At 34.0% G+C, this 20,144-nt stretch overlaps 1 protein-coding gene and 1 long non-coding RNA gene across 8 annotated transcripts in view; one reads left to right on the plus strand and one right to left on the minus strand.

Moving 5' to 3' along the window:
- LOC127971505 (uncharacterized) overlaps nt 1-5,753 on the minus strand; it is a 108,595-nt gene extending 102,842 nt beyond the window's left edge. Inside the window, exon 1 of the long non-coding RNA XR_008156867.1 lies at nt 5,622-5,753. This is a non-coding gene — a long non-coding RNA (uncharacterized LOC127971505). The remainder of the gene's footprint in view (nt 1-5,621) is intronic.
- LOC127971498 (uncharacterized) overlaps nt 1-20,144 on the plus strand; it is a 248,001-nt gene that overhangs the window by 119,288 nt on the left and 108,569 nt on the right. The gene's annotated exons all lie outside the window — the stretch shown is intronic.

Consider the following 20,144-nt stretch of genomic DNA (forward strand, 5'->3'; position numbering starts at 1 on the left):
AACCGTTCTTGTCTGTGACTCATATAATGGAGGTCTATGGTCACCACCTCAAAGAGCTTGCACAGAGGAGTCCAAATTAAACAATTCCCCATCGTAAGTGCACATTGATGACCTAAGACACGAAATGAGCAGTTTGTGTAAGAAAACGAACAGTATTTATATAGTTTTTACCTCTTGTACACAACCACATTCAACTGATCTGAGTGCGCGAGTGCTTCCTGATGTGACTTGTGTGCGCCCTTGGCTTAGTCTGCGCAAGCGCGGAAAGCGCCGGAAGTAATCTCTCGCGCGTGTACGTCACTCATTGTTTACACTTACTGTCTATGGTTTACACAGAGATTTCGGAAGTGTTACCTTTCACTGTGAAGATCTAAACATATTTAGAAATAAATTGTAATGGAAGACGATTTCAGTATATCAACAGACAATGTTAAAAAAAATTTCACAACCATATTTATTTGAACCAGAATATACAGATCAAGTACTCAGGAGCGATCCGCTGCAGCAGCACATCTTCAAGCCTCAGAGAGACGGATATCTCTTCAAAACTGGTGGATTTCTTGTAGCAAGTGTTGTGAGTTGCCAACAGAAGTGGAGAGCATATGTTGTCATGAATGGAACAACTACAAGACGACGACAAGGACATTGACAGTATCGCATCACACACCTGCCTGACTGAAGATCCTGAGTTGTCTCCGCTGTTGAGACGCAGCATTTTGCACGTTGTGTTTAGTTTGCCCAATATAAACTGGAGGCGACGTCCAATGCCACGCTGTCAATAGAGTGAGTAATGTGTTGTATTTTTAATGTGCAAGTCTGAAGCACACCATAAAATAATTCTAGCAATTTACACAGGGCTAATAGTATATACAGCTGTATATACAGATACACACCCAGGTATCGTATCAGTACTCGGTATCGGCCGATACCCTGAGCCCAGATATCGGAATCGGTATCAGGAAGAGAAAAGGGGTATCGGAACATCTCTAGTAACAATTCACTCGTTTTATCGATGCATCTTGAAACATTTTTGAATTGTGAATCATCGATTTCAGACAGTAATCAATATAAAATGCTAAGAAATGAATAGCAATTTCTATAGCGATTTAAAAATACTTTCAAAATATATGCACATTAAATTATTACAAGCACAAATGAATGGAGACCTTGAACAGTGTTTGTGACTCGCATCTCTCCTTCACGCGCTTCACTGTTTACCGTCTGTGAATGTCACAGGATTGCGTTCGCGCTCAGTTCGTCTCACTGACACATTTTTGAGAAGCTGATGTGTGATCTCTCCTCAGGACTCGTGGCCAGTAATGCTAAGGTCAAGCAGTCTTGTTTTTCACTGGCTCTCAGTCATAAAGACAACATTACCTTAGCATTTATTGCATGGACGGAGCAAAAATGTAGTGTGTCTAAAGCATTCACAGTTCCACTGAATGATAAATGTTCTTTTAACAATGTTGTAGAAACGAATGTAGGAAGGAAACTGTTCAAATAACCACGACATTGACAATAACCTTGAAGTAAGAGCGTGAAGTTTATCTGTTAATCAGACGCACTAAAGAGTTTGTTTCTACAGCAAATAGACATCGGGTGTGTTTTCTTTCAGAATCATCATTCGCTGATGGAGAGGAAAAGTTAAATACTGTAGCATTTTATCTTATGAAAATGATATAAAGAAGTGTTCACATTGTAAGAGAAGTGATCTCTCGCTCAGAAGCCTAATATTGACAAATACATTTATCTCTGCAGCTAATCTAAATAAAAAGCAGAATCAACTACTTAAACATCAAGACAGTAAACAAATAAAATTTAAGAATGATGCAGTTATAAGAGATCACTTTTACGGACTTTTAAATTAAATGTTCCCTCCTGGTGGAATGACCTCCCCAACTCAGTCCGAGCAGCTGAGTCCTTAGCCATCTTCAAGAATCGCCTTATAACACATCTCTTCCATCTTTATTTGGCCCTCTAACTTTAACACTCACTATTCTAATTCTATTCTTTAAAAAATCTAACTACCTTTCTAAACTTTATGTATTCTATTTTCTTTTCATTAATTATGCAATTGTATCTGTGTGTGTGTGTATGTGTAAAGACCTCTAACACTAGCTTGCTCTATTCTTTTTTTATTCTATCTGTTTTCTTTATAATATATTAGTTAAAATCCCATGCTACGTGTACTGTGTTAACCTAACTGAGACTTGTTATAGCACTTATATTTCATTGATCTTTTTGTTGTTTTTGATTGCTTCCACTGTCTTCATCTGTAAGTCGCTTTGGATAAAAGTGTCTGCTAAATGAATAAATGCAAATGTAATGTAAATGATAACTTAAATATAATTTATTACATTACAGAAACTATAAAATATATGTTCTACCTAATTCTGTGCAGAAAATATAACTAATTGTTTGTATTATATAAAACAATTATAAAATTGACCTTAGGAAAGAAATGTGGATTACAAATGATTGGTTATTGTCCAGAAGTGTTTTTGATTTCTTATAGCAAATTTAAAGTAAGAAATAAGAATTTCTTGTAAAAAAAAAAAAAAAAAAAAAAAAAATATATATATATATATATATATATATATATATATATATATATATATATATATATATATATATATATATATATATATATATATATAATGAATACATACATAGGCCGACATGAAATGATTGCATCTGACATTTCTGACACATCAGAAATGATGGCTACACCCCTGGTGTGATAAATGTTAGCCTTTTCATAATACTTTTAAAATCTTCTTAAAATGTCTACATATGCCATAGCATCATTAAACTAGCATCTAACAATGGACTTTTTTTTTTCTCTAACCTATGGTTCTGTAACCCTAAAGGCTGCTGTGTAATTTTCCCCTGGACTAAGCATTTAAATAATCGTATGAATGCACTTAAAGAATGTAAATTCAATTCGTTAATCAAATTGAATTGTGAATTGAATTTAATATAATTGAATCATTCTTAAATTGAATCAAAAACCTGTGAATCATGAATTCAAACAATTTGATGTCAACCCAAAAATTCACTACCCTAATCCATAGAGTATAGAATTTAACCAAAACACATCCTTAATGTATATTTAATGACAAATTAAGTTCAGATAAATCAGATTAATCTAATTTCAGTCCTGTTTTTCTGAATGAATTGAGATCAGATGGCTGTGAAAGAGTGTAGTTGTAGTTGTAGTTTTCTCCTGCAGGTGGCGCTCTCTACATCAGCAGCTCTGAGCAGCTACAAACTCATCGAGTCCCATGAGTCTCTGCTCCAGTCAACAGAAGATCACAATCCTCTCTTCATTCACATGTGAACTGACTAGAACTGAGTCAAACAGCAGCACACACTCAATACACACAGCTGCATGTAGAGCTGATTCTGCTTTACTCTCAATCAAACTGACCAGAGCATTTCATTAGTACAGGAAAGATACTGTTTTAATTTATCTGAAACACAATCTGTGACGTCATTTGTATAAATAGTAATTTTACTTCACTCAAAAACAAATCCTGTCCACTAGTTGCTTCCAAAACAAGATTGTTTAATGTTCCTGATACTAGTTCTTTCATAGTTTCTCTTGTTTCAGATGTATTATAGTGCAAACTAACAGGATGTGTCTTCCCCCAGAAGAAGAAACTTCCTCTTTCCTCAGTGAAGCGGTCAGATGTTTCCTCCTGTGTCAGTCGAGTGTGAGTCTCGTCGTGAAGACGCTTGTCTTGATGAGAGCCAGAACACAGACGATCTGAAGCAGCGTCACACTCTTCTGCTGGGATTGAGTTCTTCTGAAACTGGACTTTAGAGAAATGATGCTCATCTTTGGACTGATGCTGCTGCAAACTGCTGCATGTGAGTCACTTTCACATCAGACTCTTATGATGCTGATCAATCAGATCAATCTCTGACATAAAAACATTTGAGTTAATATTACATAAAGAGTCTGTAGAGATCTAGTCACAGTGTTTCCTGATCTTCTGAAACAGTTTGTATCAGTGGAGTATTAAAAAAATGTGAGAGGAAGATTTATTTTATATAGTATTTTCATAAATGCATTATGAAAATATAACTTATATTGAGGATTGATGAATGATGTCTCTTCATTAAATATGATATGATAAATATCAAAACACTATTAATAAAGAGAGAACTGTCACAGTGTAATAGGATTCAGTAAAAAGTGCAGGACAAAGACAAATTCTTCATTATAAAAATGTCACGTTTACACACATAAAGTGATTTAGAAAATAAAACTATGCAGACTGAGTCTCATTTGAATAAAATTAACATTAAGATAAATGAGAATATAAAGATTTGCTTGACATTCCACTGACATCTTTAATAAAGTATATGTTTGATTGTAACAGATATTTTGTATTACACTCTAATTTGAGGTAAATCTGTACAGCAGGGAGAGGCAACTCCGGTCCTGGAGTTCAGCTTCAGCCCTCATAAAAACTCACCTGCATGAATCTATCAAGTAATCCCGAAACACTGATTGCCTTGTTCAGGTGTGTTTAATTTGGGTTGGAGCTAAACTCTGCAGGACAATGGCCCTCCAGGACCAAAGTTGCCTATCAACTAAAGCAATGATGAAATCCGAGAGCTCTCTGTCCCTCTTAGACAGCAATGTAATTACCACAATATAGGAAAGAAATGCAGTAAGGACATCGTTAAAACAGTCCATGTGACGTCAGTTCAACCATAACTTTACAATGCTACAAGAATACTTTTATTTTGCGCATAGAAAACAAAAATAACTTTATTCAACAATTTTTCTCCTCCGCGTCTCCCTGTCCCTGTTTTGAAGAGTATCACAATGTATGCATGTGATTTTCCTGTATGTAACTATCCCTTCAAGTCAGGAGACAAATGATACATATCTGTGTTTATGTGAAGATGATTGTAAGCAGCCGAGTCTACAACTTAAATTAGCCGAGGGATGCTGGACTGTGTTTGTTAATGGACACACACTATTGGTTTATTATTAACTGAAGGTTAAAATGCTCACAGTTGTAGATTTTATGTTTCCAAACAAACAGTGAATAAATCCACATTTCCATCCTTCACCTGAACAAATATCTACTATCATATATATCCCAGTGTAACCGTGTGCTCCTTCTCTCCTGTTATCTGAGGGAAGTCTCCGTCTGTATTATGTAACTGATTACACAAGAATGACCCTCACTGGACGCCTGCATGTAAAAGTTTAAAGTAGAGATGAAATGGTTCTGACCATGAGCATTATTGAGATGAACTGAGATCAGATCAAGAGTCTGTCTGATGTGTTTCTTCAGATGAACTTTAATTCTGTCAATGTTTGTGTAATTTGTGTCTGATTTTAATTCATGATGTCCTAAAATGTTGGAACATTTTTGTGTTTTGTTCTTCAGGTCTGGAGTTAAACTGCAGTTTAGATCAGTCAGGTCCATGTTACACAGCTCTGGGACACAAACTCAATCTGATGATGATGCAGGACGCTAGTAAATATGATCTGAAGATAATAAAGAGAATAAACTACAACACAGCAGATGGTCCAGTTTGTCGAGTAAAGAATGGCAGTATGAGGAAGAGTCAGTGTGATCTTTATAATAACAGACCTGAAGTGACAGTCACTAATGGGACTCTGATAATAAACCGTGTGATCAGAACAGATTCAGGGAATTACAGATTAAAACTCACTCTATCAGACGGCTCAGAAACATCTCGAGATCTTCAAGTGATTGTTGAAGGTACAGAAAGTCTCTCATCAGACTCATTACAATCTCATGTTCTCCAAAGATCTCTCTCTCATGCAAATGAATCAGATGAATCTCTGTGAAGGTTTTTATTGCAGCTCATTATTAAATATCTGGAAGAATTCAGTCAACAGCATCTTCTCTTTCTTTGCACTGAGTCTGAGACTATTTTAAGAATGAAATACCAGTGTGTTGCTAACTGTGTACTGCATACTGCTTTTAAAAAATGACATGTGAAAGCATTTCAGACAGTCATTTGCTTCATTGTTGTCACATGACTGACTTACACTATCATATCAGATATAAACTTTGTGTAGAAATGTTTTGACTGACTCATTTACATAATATCAAGAAATAGTCATGTGACTGTGATGTGTCCCTCCCTCCAGCTCCTATTGGCTCAGTGAATGTGTCAATCATCTGCTCCTCCAATCAGACTTCAGTGTTCTGCTCCTCTGATGGAGATCAGCTCCTCTACACCTGGACTCTGAATGGAGAAATACTAGAAGGACCAATGTTTAGAAACAGCAGGGTTGATCTGGATGAGGGAACTGATGGAGACATCAGCTGCAGCGTGAAGAACCACGTCAGTCACGCAGAGAAGACCATTAGACTCAAACCCTGTTCTGGTGAGATTTTAATATATGAATGTCAATGTATTTACTAAACAAAAGCATCAAGAGTGAAGCAGAATCTCACAAAACCTGTCAGGAACACGTCAAAGTCATGTTTAACCCCCAAATTAGCAGAAACTCTGAAGCATATTTCAATGGATTGTGATGTTTTTAACTCCTCTAGGACTCTTTATAAAGGATTTTGAATGAAGTAAGAACATATTTAGGCTGGAAGTGAAAAATAACCTTTTTGGTAACACTTTAGAATAAGGTTCCATTAGTTAATGTAAGTTAACTACTTTCGTTAACGTGAACTAAGCAAGAACAATCCTTCTACAGCATTTATAAGTCTTAGTTGATGTTAATTTCAACATTTACTAATGCATTATTTAAATCAAAAGTTGTGCTTGTTAACATTAGTTAATGCACTGTGAATTACCATGAACTAACAATGAATAACTGTATTTTCAGTAACTAACATTAACGAAGATTAATAAATACAGTAATAAATGTATTATTCATTGTTTGTTCATGTTAATTAATACATTAACTAACATTAACTAATGGAACCTTATTCTAAAGTGTTACCCCCTTTTTTTATTATTTGTTGAAATATATAGTTTATTATTTACATTTTATATTTTTCACTATTTTTTGTGCAAAAAAATATAAATAAAATGATAATAATTTTACCCCGAAATCTTATTTTTATTGCATAAATTAAATGAGAACTATTTTACAAACATTATTTTTTTTTTTGCATTTTGAAATTAATTTGTCCACTCACTAAATTGTATTTACTGTAATGGTTTACAATTTAGCTTTTTCTCTCTCTGTTTTTTTTTTTTTATTTTTTTGTAATTGCAGTTGTTTACAGAAATGATTGTTATTTTATTGTTATTTATACATTTTTATTTATATGTAATATGATCATTTAATCTGTAGAGTTTGAAGACAGACAGGTGTTTGTTTATTTGAACCCCAGTCACTTCCACAGAGTAGTTGCTAATCTTCAAAGCCTCCACAAATCTGTACGAGACAAAATGGATGGTGAAGCACTGGTCTGGAAGTGTTTTTAGGTGTTTCTCAGATGCACTTGACCATAACTTTTAAGGCAGTTCTCAAGATGCAATAAAACTAATGACTGCAATACATCTTTATAAAACTAAACGACGAAATAAATGCAGAATATTACCTGGCCACCGCTATATCTTTTCCCATAGTGCTATATAATCTACATGTTCAGACCAGACCAGCTTATTTGTCAGGTTTCACACTCTTCACTTAATAATAATAATTTAATAATTGGTACTAGTTTGTGAGGAGGAAATTTTATTTTCTGTATTATTATTGTTTCACTGTACTAGAGAGTGTTCTTTAGAGTGTCTCTGATTGCTTCAGTGTGTGTGTGTGTGTGTGTGTGTGTGCAAGGGTTAAGGTTGGACAGAGATGTTATTTTAGTTTCTTAGACATCCTGGCTCCTTAGAAAATGATTTGCATTAGATTCTTAGAAACGCATCTGGAGGACATAGTTGGACACCTTATATGGGCACATGAATATGAATTATGACTGAATAAGAACAAAGCATCCGCATTTATAAATCCGCAAGGTATAAATATTGAGTTTAGGTGTTTTCTCTTTATTGCAGTCTACAGCCAACCCTGACTGACTGTATGAAAATTGCCATACCTTTTTTTTTTTCTTTGGATTTTCCTTATATATCAGAAATATAATTTGAGGGACAAATACAGTCTAATGCCCCTAAAACATGCAATGAAAATTTATTCAAAATAGTATGTACTACTTACTGTTTTGATTTTGGACTGATATGTGACCTGTACGTCTCCTTTACATGTTTCATGAGATTCAGACAAATAAATTCTCTCAACTGGCCAATTAATTCTTTAAAATGCAGTGATTTCTATTAAGAGAGAAAGCAGCTGATTCTGTGCTGATGGTTTATTTCAGGGTCAACTACTGCAGCTGTGACCTCTGTGACCTCTAATGTGACCTCTAATGTGACCTCTGCAGTAACCAGAAGCTCACAGACATTAGAAAATGGTAAGTTTCTCATCAGCTAGTATGAATGTCACCACGGATGTCACTCCGAGCCCTAAAGAGAGATGGAAGTGTGAGTGTTGAGCTACGACATATACAGTCAAATACAAATAAATAAAAAATAACAATGGCACCCACATGGAAAAAACCTATATAAACATATGTTTAAATATAGGTTTTGATATAAGATTTTAATATATGTGACATATATAAAATTGTCCGTTTTCCTATATTATATGTACATATATGCACACATATATATGTACACATATGTGTACACATATATGTACACATATATACACATATATGTACATATATACACACATATATGTACACATATATATGTGCATACATATACCTATATAGTTACATATATGCACGTATATATGCACCTATATGTTCACCTATAATAGTAAAATTAAAACCCATAGCTGCTAGGCAACATTTTTTTGTTTTTTTTGTGTTGCAGTTGGTGTAAATGAGCTGTTCGAGGCAGTTTTGGAGTTTGATTTAAATGACCTTGTGTTTTTCTTCCATAGATTTGCTCATTGTGATTGCTTCTGGCTGCGCTGCTCTGATCCTGATTCTGCTGTTCACCATCGTGTGTTGCGTTCACAAGAAAAAACAGCTGAAGTCAACACCAGGTCAGTCAATTTTGAATCTGTAGTTCATATACGAACTGAAGAAGGTTCAAATGTAGTGCCATTCAATGCAAGCAGCAATTACAGAGCCAAACTCATGGATTATTATGCATTAAAATGCGGAGAAGATTTGTTTGAACATTGATTTATTTGGGCATTGAACTCCCTTATAAACAGTTTCAAAGACAATTACACAAAAAGTAGAAACATTTTAGATCTTATGAAGATAATCTGAGACTGTTTTGGTGGAGATTTGACAAACTTTCTGTGAAAAGATTAATTATTTATGCTGCGATGCCCAGGGAGCAGTTGGGGGTTCGGTGCCTTGCTCAAGGACACCTCAGTCGTGGTATTGCCGGCCCGAGATTCGAACCCACAACCCTAGGGTTAGGAATCAAACTCTCTAACCAATAGGCCACAACTTCCCCATGTTTCAACCAGATTATTAGATTTAATAATAATTTTTGCCTATTTATGTTTTAGCTAGTAGTACTTAAGTATGATCACAAATTGGAATAGGAAGGTTAAAGTCATTTGGCCTCAATCATAAACCATGAACATAATTATTTTTTTTTTAATGTAAATTATTCATGAAGCTGTTGTGATTCACGTACGTGTTTGTATTGTCACATTGTTAGTTGTTTTTGAAAAATATACAGCAGCTTCCAACATGTCTTGTTTAAGAATGATTGGAACCCATTAGCACATGTTTAACTATGACGTTTTTAATGGTTTAATGAAGCTTTTGTGAATTTCGGGAGGATACTCTCAATTTGCAAATTGCTTAGAATTTAAGAATGCTTAGAAGTTTTATGTTTGAGATCTAATAACTCAAAGATTAATGAATATCTGACCTCCCTTTCTGTATAATTAACTTTATCTCAATGCATTACATGCAAAAAGTCTGATATGTGAAAAACATTTGACCTGCATGATCTGTTATAAAGCTAGTTTTGAAGCTAATACTTAAATGATTGATACTGTAGCTGATCTGTTTCTAATGCCAGTGTTTTCCCATCAGCCCCTGCTGGAGATACGGAGCTCATTTACAATAATATTCCTAAGAAAAAGAATGAAAAGACGACAACAGGTAAGACACTCAATGAAGCTTGGAGATCTACTTTAGGCTACTCTGTAAAACAACACATTCTCAGTCATTGACTTAGTCACGTTACTGCCTAAATCTGAAGGTCATTCAGTCACTATTACTAATTGGAAACAAAAACCTTCTTGCTAATTTAACGTTGCAAATTAGCATGATGTTGCTCTTTCATGACTAAAAGAAAAGATTATGTAAAAACTAGATTTCCATCTTTTAAAATCACTTAGTTTAAAAAAGTTTGAAAGCGGTTTATTAGATTTAAAATAATGTTTGAAACACTAAGACGGTGTCTGGTAAGTGGTCAAACCTTTTAGTCTATTTTGCAGTTTATTCCTTTGCTCTGAATCCTTCAGTCAGTTTGTTACTGTGTTTTTTTCCACTTTTACACAAATAGAGAAGTGACTGAAACTGTCATCATTAGACTCTTTCTGCAGAATGACGGAAAGGCTTGCAGGGTTGACTAGTCAAGCTCAACCAATCGATGCTAGGGTAAAACTGCATCTAATTACCCATTCTGACAGAGAGTTTTTGTTTTATATTCATTACATTAATTCAAAAATGTTACTATTTTGATTTTGATTAAATTGTGTTATTGTTATTATTATTTTAAAGATAGAATAGGTGATTTTGTTATGCTGGTTGAATGTCCCAATAGCAATCACCAAGTTAGCAATCACCCTTGGTCCGAGGACTCTGAAAGTATGTATTTATGTTCCTCCATGCACCTTATACACGCAGACATGATACATCATTGGCACGTAACATTACACTATTGCAGACCCAACAAGAATGAAAGGCGTTGTTTTTGTAATAGTATGCGCTATGTACTGTAATGTTTCTGTGCATGAGACATTATCTAATCAGACAGAGTTGCATTAGTTTATCATCGTGTTGCTGGTTACCCTCTGCTCTGCCAGTGTTGTTGATGTTTCTGGAGGAGGCGTGGCTTCGGAGAGTGATTTGTACGGAGGGTGGGATCTTATGAGTTCAAAGCAAGCTTGCTATACTAACTTCCCCTAAATCACCTACCCTACCTTTAATTGTTACATAAAATCTGTAATTTAATGAAAAAAAAAAAAAAACAGTCTGCCATTTTTAAAGGTTGTTAACAGTAGTTAAAGTATTTGGTCTTCAATTGTAAACTAAAACTTCTTTTTTCTTCCGTGGAAACTGCAGCATTAGAAACAAAGGTTTAGTGGTTTAGAAGATGAATCTTATTTAGTTTAGTAACTAAGCTAAATAATCTGTAGAGTAGGTTGTAGTTTAATAGTGTTGGGTTAGGTGATGAATGATTCGTTCATTGAAACCCGATCTCACGGCAATCCGTACATTTTTCACAAGGTGGCTTATTCATACTAATTCATACGGCCACACTCGTACAAATTCATATGATTGTTACCAAATCGTACGTATTTTACGAGTTGCACAATACTTATGAATTGAATTGATCCCTAACCGTCACTGGGGTCGTATAAAATCGTACGAGTGAGGTCGTACAAATTCGTACGAATAAGCCACCTCGTAAAATACGTATGAATTGGTCGTGAGATAGCGTTGTTCATTGTGTCTGTCATGTTACTAAAGAACGAAAGATTTGGAAAGTCAACTTATATTAGTGTTTGTTTTGCTCAAATATTTGCCTTTTAGATTTTTGCCATATTTGATTTTCTAATTTAGAATATTATCAAAGATTGTGTAAACGTATAACATTAATGAACAGGAGAGTCGTTAAAATGATCCGACCTTTTTGCACTGCATTTAATCTTTTCATCGTTATTATTTGCTGCTTTCTCAGTGAACTGTTGAAAAGCTTCATTTCTCAGTCAGCAGTTTGTGGTAAAGCTACTATTTCTGCAGTAGACTAATGGTAACTAACAGCTATTCAGTATGTGTAGAGAAGTCTGGTAATGCCTTTTTATTGTTTCTCTTTTCTCGTCGCAGAATCGCTCCCGGCTGCTGATGAGGAATACGCCGCGGTGCGACCGCAGACAAAGAGGAAGAAGAAGAAGAACAGGGAGGAAGAAGAGAATGGCGAGGTGACATTCGCTCCGAACCACTCAGTCGCTCCACAGCAGCCTCAGGAGGAGAGAAGTATTTACGCACAGGTACAAAGACGCTAGTCTCACAATAACAAGATCACACTTTACCTGGGAAACCAAGTGCTTTTTTCACTTATGTTTGACTTTGTGAGTTTTATGGATTGTATTAAGCACATATCTCTTTGCAGTTGTAAATTATTTTGTGTGATGTATTGTATGTTGATATGAACTGTAGAGCAAGGGCTTCATGAGATGGTTAGTAAGCAAGAGAATGAAAAAAAGAGGAAACCAAATGCAAGATATTTTTTCTCAATCTACTGAGCTCTTCTATTTTTAGCATTTCGATTTGCAGCTGCGACTTTATGACGCCCAGAAAAGCTTAAACGTGAGTCAGCTTGTAATCATGAATATTGAGGAGGTCATCGAGTTGCTCAATAATCATGAAAGCAGCAGTTTGGTGATTTTGAATCAATAAAACATTTTTAGTTCAAAATTCACAGAGAACCTGAGCTTGCTAGATTGAGTTCTAGAGGATACAGAAGTTATGAAGAGAGTTTAAGGGTGATATAAGAGAGTTAAAACGAGGGGTTAAAACAGTTCAAATATCTGCATTCGTCTGTCTGGAGTGTGTTGAAACAGTCACGTGTTTTTAACCTTTAAATCAGGGTCAGAAAATAAAAACATTCAAAACAAAATGAAACAAAAAAATTCAAGATGAAGTGGCAAAAATTGCAACTGCACAATTAAACAATTGATTTATCACTTATTCAATTCTTTGCGCTGGTGAATTCCATAATCATAAACAACGGGAGTCATTGACCGACATTGACCTGGTCATTTCCCCAGAACCCAGACACAAAAAAAGCATCATGTTTTTATTATTCAAAATTAATAATCATTATTACAATACCAAGAGCAATAATATATTTAAAATGTTGTCATAATATTGCAGCCATATTGGCTCCTGTTTTTAAACGTGTAATTTAGATACAAGTTTAAACATTCAACTGTTATTGGCAACAGTTTCAAGTATTTTAATTGATTGAAGTAATTGGTTAAAATAAAGTATTTATAATTGAAGACAACACAGATGCTATTATTAAGGTGGTGACAAAAATTGCTCACATTGTTTTTAATTAAAAAATTAAAGTAAATTTCTGACCTGGTTTACTGGTACTTCCGTTGAAAGATAAATATTCCATTAATAATGTCTCAGATTTCATTCCTCTAATACTGGAAACGATCTGAGAAAGGCCTGATAATGTCTCAGGGTTTGCACACATAATTGTTCAAAGTACTGAAGTGTTGGTTGATAGTAAATTGTATTTGTTTCTACTCGCTAAACTAGTCCAGGTTTCAATTTCCAGTGTATTTGTATTATTATTATTATTATTTAATAATAACTGATTGATTTTGTCACCCAGCTCTATATATTGTTTATATTGTTGGATATACATTGTAAACTAAACAAGACATTTTTATTTATTTTTTGAAAAATGTAAATGATGAAAAAGATATATTTCTAAGTGAAAATTGTTTCTTTTTAAAAGTGATTGAGTGTATAGCTGTGTGTATGTAACTATATTAATGTCAAGCTCTGTTTATAAAGTTAGTTTTATTAGTTTGTGTGTGTATATATATATATATATATATATATATATATATATATATATATATATATATATATATATACATACAGTGCCGTGAGAATGTTTTTGCCCCCTCCCTGTTTTTTTTATTTCATTTTTTGCATATTTGTAACACTTAAAACAAAATGCAGATCGTCAAAAATTTTTTACAATTACACAAAGATAATGCAAGTAAATACAAAATGCCATTTTTAAATGATGATTTCATTTATTAAGGGAATAAAAGCTGTACAAACCTACGGTACCTGGCCCTGCATGAAAAATTAATTTCCCCCTCCTCTTAATTCACGAAAAAACTGTGATTAACCACATTATTTTAGAAAGCAGAGAAAATTTTACTGGCCACATCAAGGCCTGATTACTCGAGCTAAAGAAATTCAATGTATCATTATATGTATCAGTCTGGAAAGGGTTATAAAACCATTTCTAAGGCTTTGGGACTCAGAGACGGTCAGAGAGCCAATATCCACAAATAGAGAAAACTTGGAATAGTGCTGAACCTTCCGAGGAGTGGCTGGCCTAACAAAATTACTCCAAGAGCAAAACGACGCCTCAAAGGAGCTCATAAAAGAACCCAGAACAACATCTAAAGAACCTCACTTGCCTCAGTTAAGGTCAGTGTTTGTAATTCAACGATAAGAAAAAGACTGGGCAAAAATGGCATCCAGGGGAGAGTTCCAAAGCAAAACCTAGTGTTGACCAAAAAGAACACAAAGACTTTTCCCCAAAAATATCCTGATTATCCCCAAGACTTTTGGGCAAATATTGTAGTCTGATTCAACAAAAGTTGCACTTTTTGGAAGGTGTGTGTCCCATTACATTTGGTGTAAAACCAAAACAGCATTTCATAAAAAGAACATCATACCAACAGTCAAACATGGTGGTTGTAGTGTGATGGTCTGGGGCTCCTTTACACCTTCAGGACCTGGACAACTTTCCATAATTGATGGAAGCATGAATTCTGCGCTCTATCAGAAAATCTTTAAGGAGAATGTTCAGCCATCAGTTTGTGACCTCAAGCTCAAGCACACTTGGGATCTGCAGCAGGACAATGATCTCAAACACACCAGCAAGCCCACGAATGGCTCAAGAAAAAATTAAGGTTTTGGAGTGGCTAAGGCTGGACTTCAATCCAATTGAGATGCTGTGGCATGTCCTTAAACAGTCCATTCATGCTCCAATGTGGCTGAATTAAAACAATTCTGCAAAGAAGACAGGGCCAAGATTCCTCCACAGCGATATGAATGACTTATTTCCAGTTATTGCAAATGCTTCATTGTAGTTGTTGCTTCAAAGATTGGCTCAACCAGTTAATTCAAGTGTGACAAGTATGCAAATTACTTTAAAAAAAAACAGCAAGGGGGCAAAAACTTTTTCACACCACTGTATATATTTGTGAATGTGCATGCTGCTCTAATCTGCTAAATGCATTTCCTGTGAAGCTGCTTTGAAACTGTGTATTATGAAAAGGGCTATATAAAGTGAAAGTTCTATGACATTCAGCCAAGTATAGTGACCCATACTCAGAATTTGTGCTCTGCATTTAACCCATCCAAAGTGCACACACACAGCAGTGAACACACACACCATGAACACACACACAGCAGTGGGCAGCCATTTATGCAGCTGGGGGAACCCACAACCTTAGGGTTAGGAGTCAAACTGTCTAACCATTAGGCCACGACTTCCCCTAACTATATCAGTAAGGGCTATACAGTACAATCATTTATGCTAGTGATCTGAATGTCCCTCAATATTAATCTACACTGATCCATGTTTTCTGTTTTCCTGCTGCAGTGTTTTCAGTGTGTTAGAGTTCTGTTACATCACTTCCTTCAGCTCGAGTTGTGATGGTTATGAATGTAAGGTTGATTAAACCATTGTTTTCGCAAACACTGTCTATAAATGCTTAGTTTTAGCGGTATGGGGTTAATTTCTTAAACAAGGTTTCCTGGTCATGTCATGTGACTTCCTGTTTGTGAAAGGAAACATCTCATTTCTGCAATAGGTGAATGCTGTAAATTGTCTACATGCAGACGTGTTTAAATAAGTCAGCTCTGAAACATTTAGCTCTACTATATGTGGGTCAAAAATGAGGCGTCACGTTTTGGTAAAATTAACAAAACTGATTTTATATACACAGAGCAAATGTGAAATGCAAGTAAAGTGTCTGCTTTAATGTTTCAGATGATTTATGTGAAAATAAAATGTCAAAATATGGGTGAAATAATGCACAACAGATTAATGCGAAACAATGTACATATTCTGACCTTTACTTGTTAAAATATTCAGAAGAACAAATGATTATGCTTTTTATTTTAATTTTAAATGCTCTGAACTGTGTGGCTGAACTGTGATCCTAAAATAAAGTATTTTAATGAAATCTAAATGATTATGATGGGTTTTATTTTTATTTATTTATTTGGTATTTGATCAATTGTTACCCAGAATGACATTTTAGCAGATGTCTTGTCTTCTGTAAATCATGGTAAAAATTTACAGACTTTTACCATTTACATAATAAGTAATGGGAAGAACAGACAATCAAATTTTATCATGTTCAAATATTTTTAGTTCAGATTTTCTCTGAAATAATTTAACTTCATTTTCTGCAAGAATTTTCTAAAGTTTTAAATGTTTTTTTTTTTCTCTATCGTCTGTAATTTTTTTCTCTAATTATATGTGTTTTGCATAGCATTATGGAGAACTTGGGGAGTAAAGTATTTAATTAATATTAGGATCATCTGACATTTTGATGCTCTACAATGTGCAGTGAGGGTTCAAGGCACGCCATTATTTAAATGGTATGACGTTTTCAGTAAATATTGGGTCATTCACCTCACCTTCTGCAACCGTCCCTTATGGTGTTCCTCAGGGTTCTATTCTTGGCCCTTTATTTTTCTCGTTCTACACTCTTCCCCTAGGCTCCATTCTCCAGAAATATAATATTAATTATCATTGTTATTCCGATGACCTACAACTTTCCCTTCCAATCAAAGTCGAAAATGACTCTTCTTTACAACTTCTTTTCTCATGTTTTGACGAAGTGAGAATGTGGATGGCTACGAATTTTTTGCAACTAAACCCTGACTAAACTGAGGTGCTTCTGCTAGGCCCCGCTGCAGTCAATACTACTCTTACAATTAGGTTAGGTCTCCTTAGTGATAACTTACAACTCCATGTAAAAAAATCTAGACAAGTTTTTTCATGTCTATATATAAATATTTAAATTTTATTTCTTTCCCCTTTTAATTTTTCATTGCGGTTGCTTTTTAAGTAACCTTTTATTGTAAAGCACTTTGGATCAACGATGGTTGTTAATGTTGTGCTCTATAAATAAAAATTGATGTGACTTAATTATGATGAAATTAATATCATAGTTCCATCCATCTTCAGTATTCTAAACATAAATTGCCAAATTGCTCATTTACTTTTAATTGTAGAATGGAATTTAGTGTGTTATGGGTTTTTCACACGCACCGCTTCTACAGAACTGAGTTTAAAAAAGGCATGAACTATTATCTTCCTCTTTTCAAAAGATGCAGCGCATTTAATTTAAGCACTTTGTCTGTGGTTTCACAATTCTTCTGTCACTCCCACCAACCAAACTTACATCTCCTTCTCAACATGGACAGCGGGTACTTTTCAAAGAAATTGTAATTACTAAATATATTTATATAATTATAACTAAATAAAATATAATTAGACAAATCTCATAGCATAAACTTGCAGGTTCATTTAGCTTCCTCTTTCTAATTTTAAACAACATACCTGGTGTTCTGATTGGCTCAAGGCACCAGCAAGCTCCGCCTCCCGTCTGACGAAACTCCTCCTCCAGCTCGACTTCACTCTACACCACTCCTTTCTTGTCCGTCATCCGTGTCTTCTCTCCTGTCATCACAACAGGGTTTTATTTCCACATTCTGTAGTTGTAGTTCCTGAAGTCAGCTATCGTATTTTTTTTTATGTTATGCTTACAGTTGCAAATAATGCTTTATCTAAATAAATATGCACAAATTTTCATCAAACATTTGCATCAATATGTAAAAGCTCAAAATAGCAGTTTTTTTTTTTTTTTTTTTTGCTAATATATGTGCAAACAGAAAATAAATAAAAAGCCAGATGTGTAGAAATGTTTTTGAAGTGTTTGGAGCAGCAGTTGAGATCTCTGTTCCTGTTTTATAATCAGTCACCATCCACTAAAGATCATGCATTAACATTAACATGATTAATATTGATTATTTCTCTTGAGAGGCTGATGGAGAATACTGGTGTGGTAAACCACTTTCCTATTCCTCTCACACTTTTGTTTCCTCTTAAGATGTTCTGTTTGCCTGATGTTAGTGTTAACCACATGTGCTAAAACACACAACCTCATCAAACACAGTGTACCTTTAAGTTACACTTCCACCTAAAATGTGATGACATTACCTTGGAAAGTTACAAAGTAAGTGAATCTGCTTCACCGCTACAGGAGCTTTTTTCAGATTAACTTTTTTTTTTTTGCAATTACCTTTAAATGGTTACATTTGAGATACAGGCTATTGGTTAACGTCCTTTTGGTTAAAATTTTGTTTATCTTAAATTCAGAATATACTTTCATTATTATTATTATTATTATTATTATTATTATTATTATTATTATTATTATTAAACCAAAATGAAACATAATATTAGAAACTTATTTCAGCTAGTTGCTAAAACATTTTATTTATTTAAACTAATTATAACTAAATATGAAAAATTAATGAAAAAAAATGTTAAACAAAAAAAAATGACAAGAAATGCACAACAAAATTGCTAAAACTAACTGAAATAAAAATATAATTTGACAATAAAAATGTCATAATTGTTAAATAAAATGAATTTCAAATATTAAAAAAAATATATATATATATGTATATATATATATATATATATATATATATATATATATTTTTTTTTATGGTTTAATTTCAGCTATAGTTGTGGAGGTAAAATCTTGCATTTTCATTTAGTTTAAATGACAAAAAAGCACAATAACTTATTTAGGCAAGGCAAGTTTATTTATATAGCTCTTTACAAAGTGCTTTACATTAAAAAAAGTTAAATAATAATAAATAAAAAAAAAACAAGGAATTAAAATATATATATATATATTTAAAATGAATTTAAGACAGTTGAAAATATTAAATGATTATACATAAAATACAGTGCAATCAGTTCAGACATCGTGCAGTGCTCATTCAATAAATGCACTGCTAAACAGATTTACAAAACATTTCAAATAAAATGGACGCAAATTTCATTTAAAATTAAAATGAACCATTGAATGAAGTTTTCATAGACCAAAACTCTTTCTCATCAGTTTTTTTTCTCTCTCTATTCTTCAGCAGCTTTGGCTAATGTTTGTAACACACACACACAGAGAGAGAGAGAGAGAGAGCGAGAGAGAGACAGAGAGAGAGTACCCTCATCAGTGTGCTCCGAGCCCACATAGCAAGGAGCAGCCTCTGTATATTATTAGATTTTAATCTGCCACAAAACGCCTTCAAACAACACTCTTTAATCACACGGCATCACACACTGCACACTAACTGTGTCTCTGGGGTGTGTTTCCCAGAAGCAACTGTGGTTGCAAGTTCCGTCATTATCAAAGGAACTGGCAGTGTTGGTCATCTTGCTTGAAAAAAGTAATTAATTACAGCTACAAATGACATCTCACAAAATGTAATTGACTACACATTGTAAATTTAATTAGTTACTCAGCAAAGTAACTGTGACGTTATTTTTTATGTTCTATAATGCTATTACGCCCTATAACATCTGTAATATATAAGATGTTTACATTAACTGATGAAGAATAAAAACACTATAAGTATTTTAGAAAATGTCATATTTATTTGAACTCAATAGATTGCAGCCTGCCAAATGATATGCATAGAAATAAAAACATATAAAAAATAAATATTGAAAATAAAATTCAAGTGCAAAATTAAGACAAACAAATTTAAACTTGGGTAAAAAGAAACAAAGGGAAACCAGGTCATTAGTGCACAAGTTACTGCACAATAAACAGAACACTATCCAACTCTTATGGTGCGTTCACACCAGATGCAAATAGAGCGCCTGGCACGAGTGATTTCAATGTTAAGTCAATGCAAAGATGTGAATAAACAGCCTCCGAAAATCGGCAAAACACATTTTGCAATAGACGCTGTTTTTATAAATAAACAGCATATTTGAGTTTAAAACAACTACATTCTAACATGAAATACTTTCAAAACTACATTTCTTGACAC

Source organism: Carassius gibelio, chromosome B14 (assembly GCF_023724105.1).
Source record: "Carassius gibelio isolate Cgi1373 ecotype wild population from Czech Republic chromosome B14, carGib1.2-hapl.c, whole genome shotgun sequence".
Taxonomy (NCBI): domain Eukaryota; kingdom Metazoa; phylum Chordata; class Actinopteri; order Cypriniformes; family Cyprinidae; genus Carassius; species Carassius gibelio.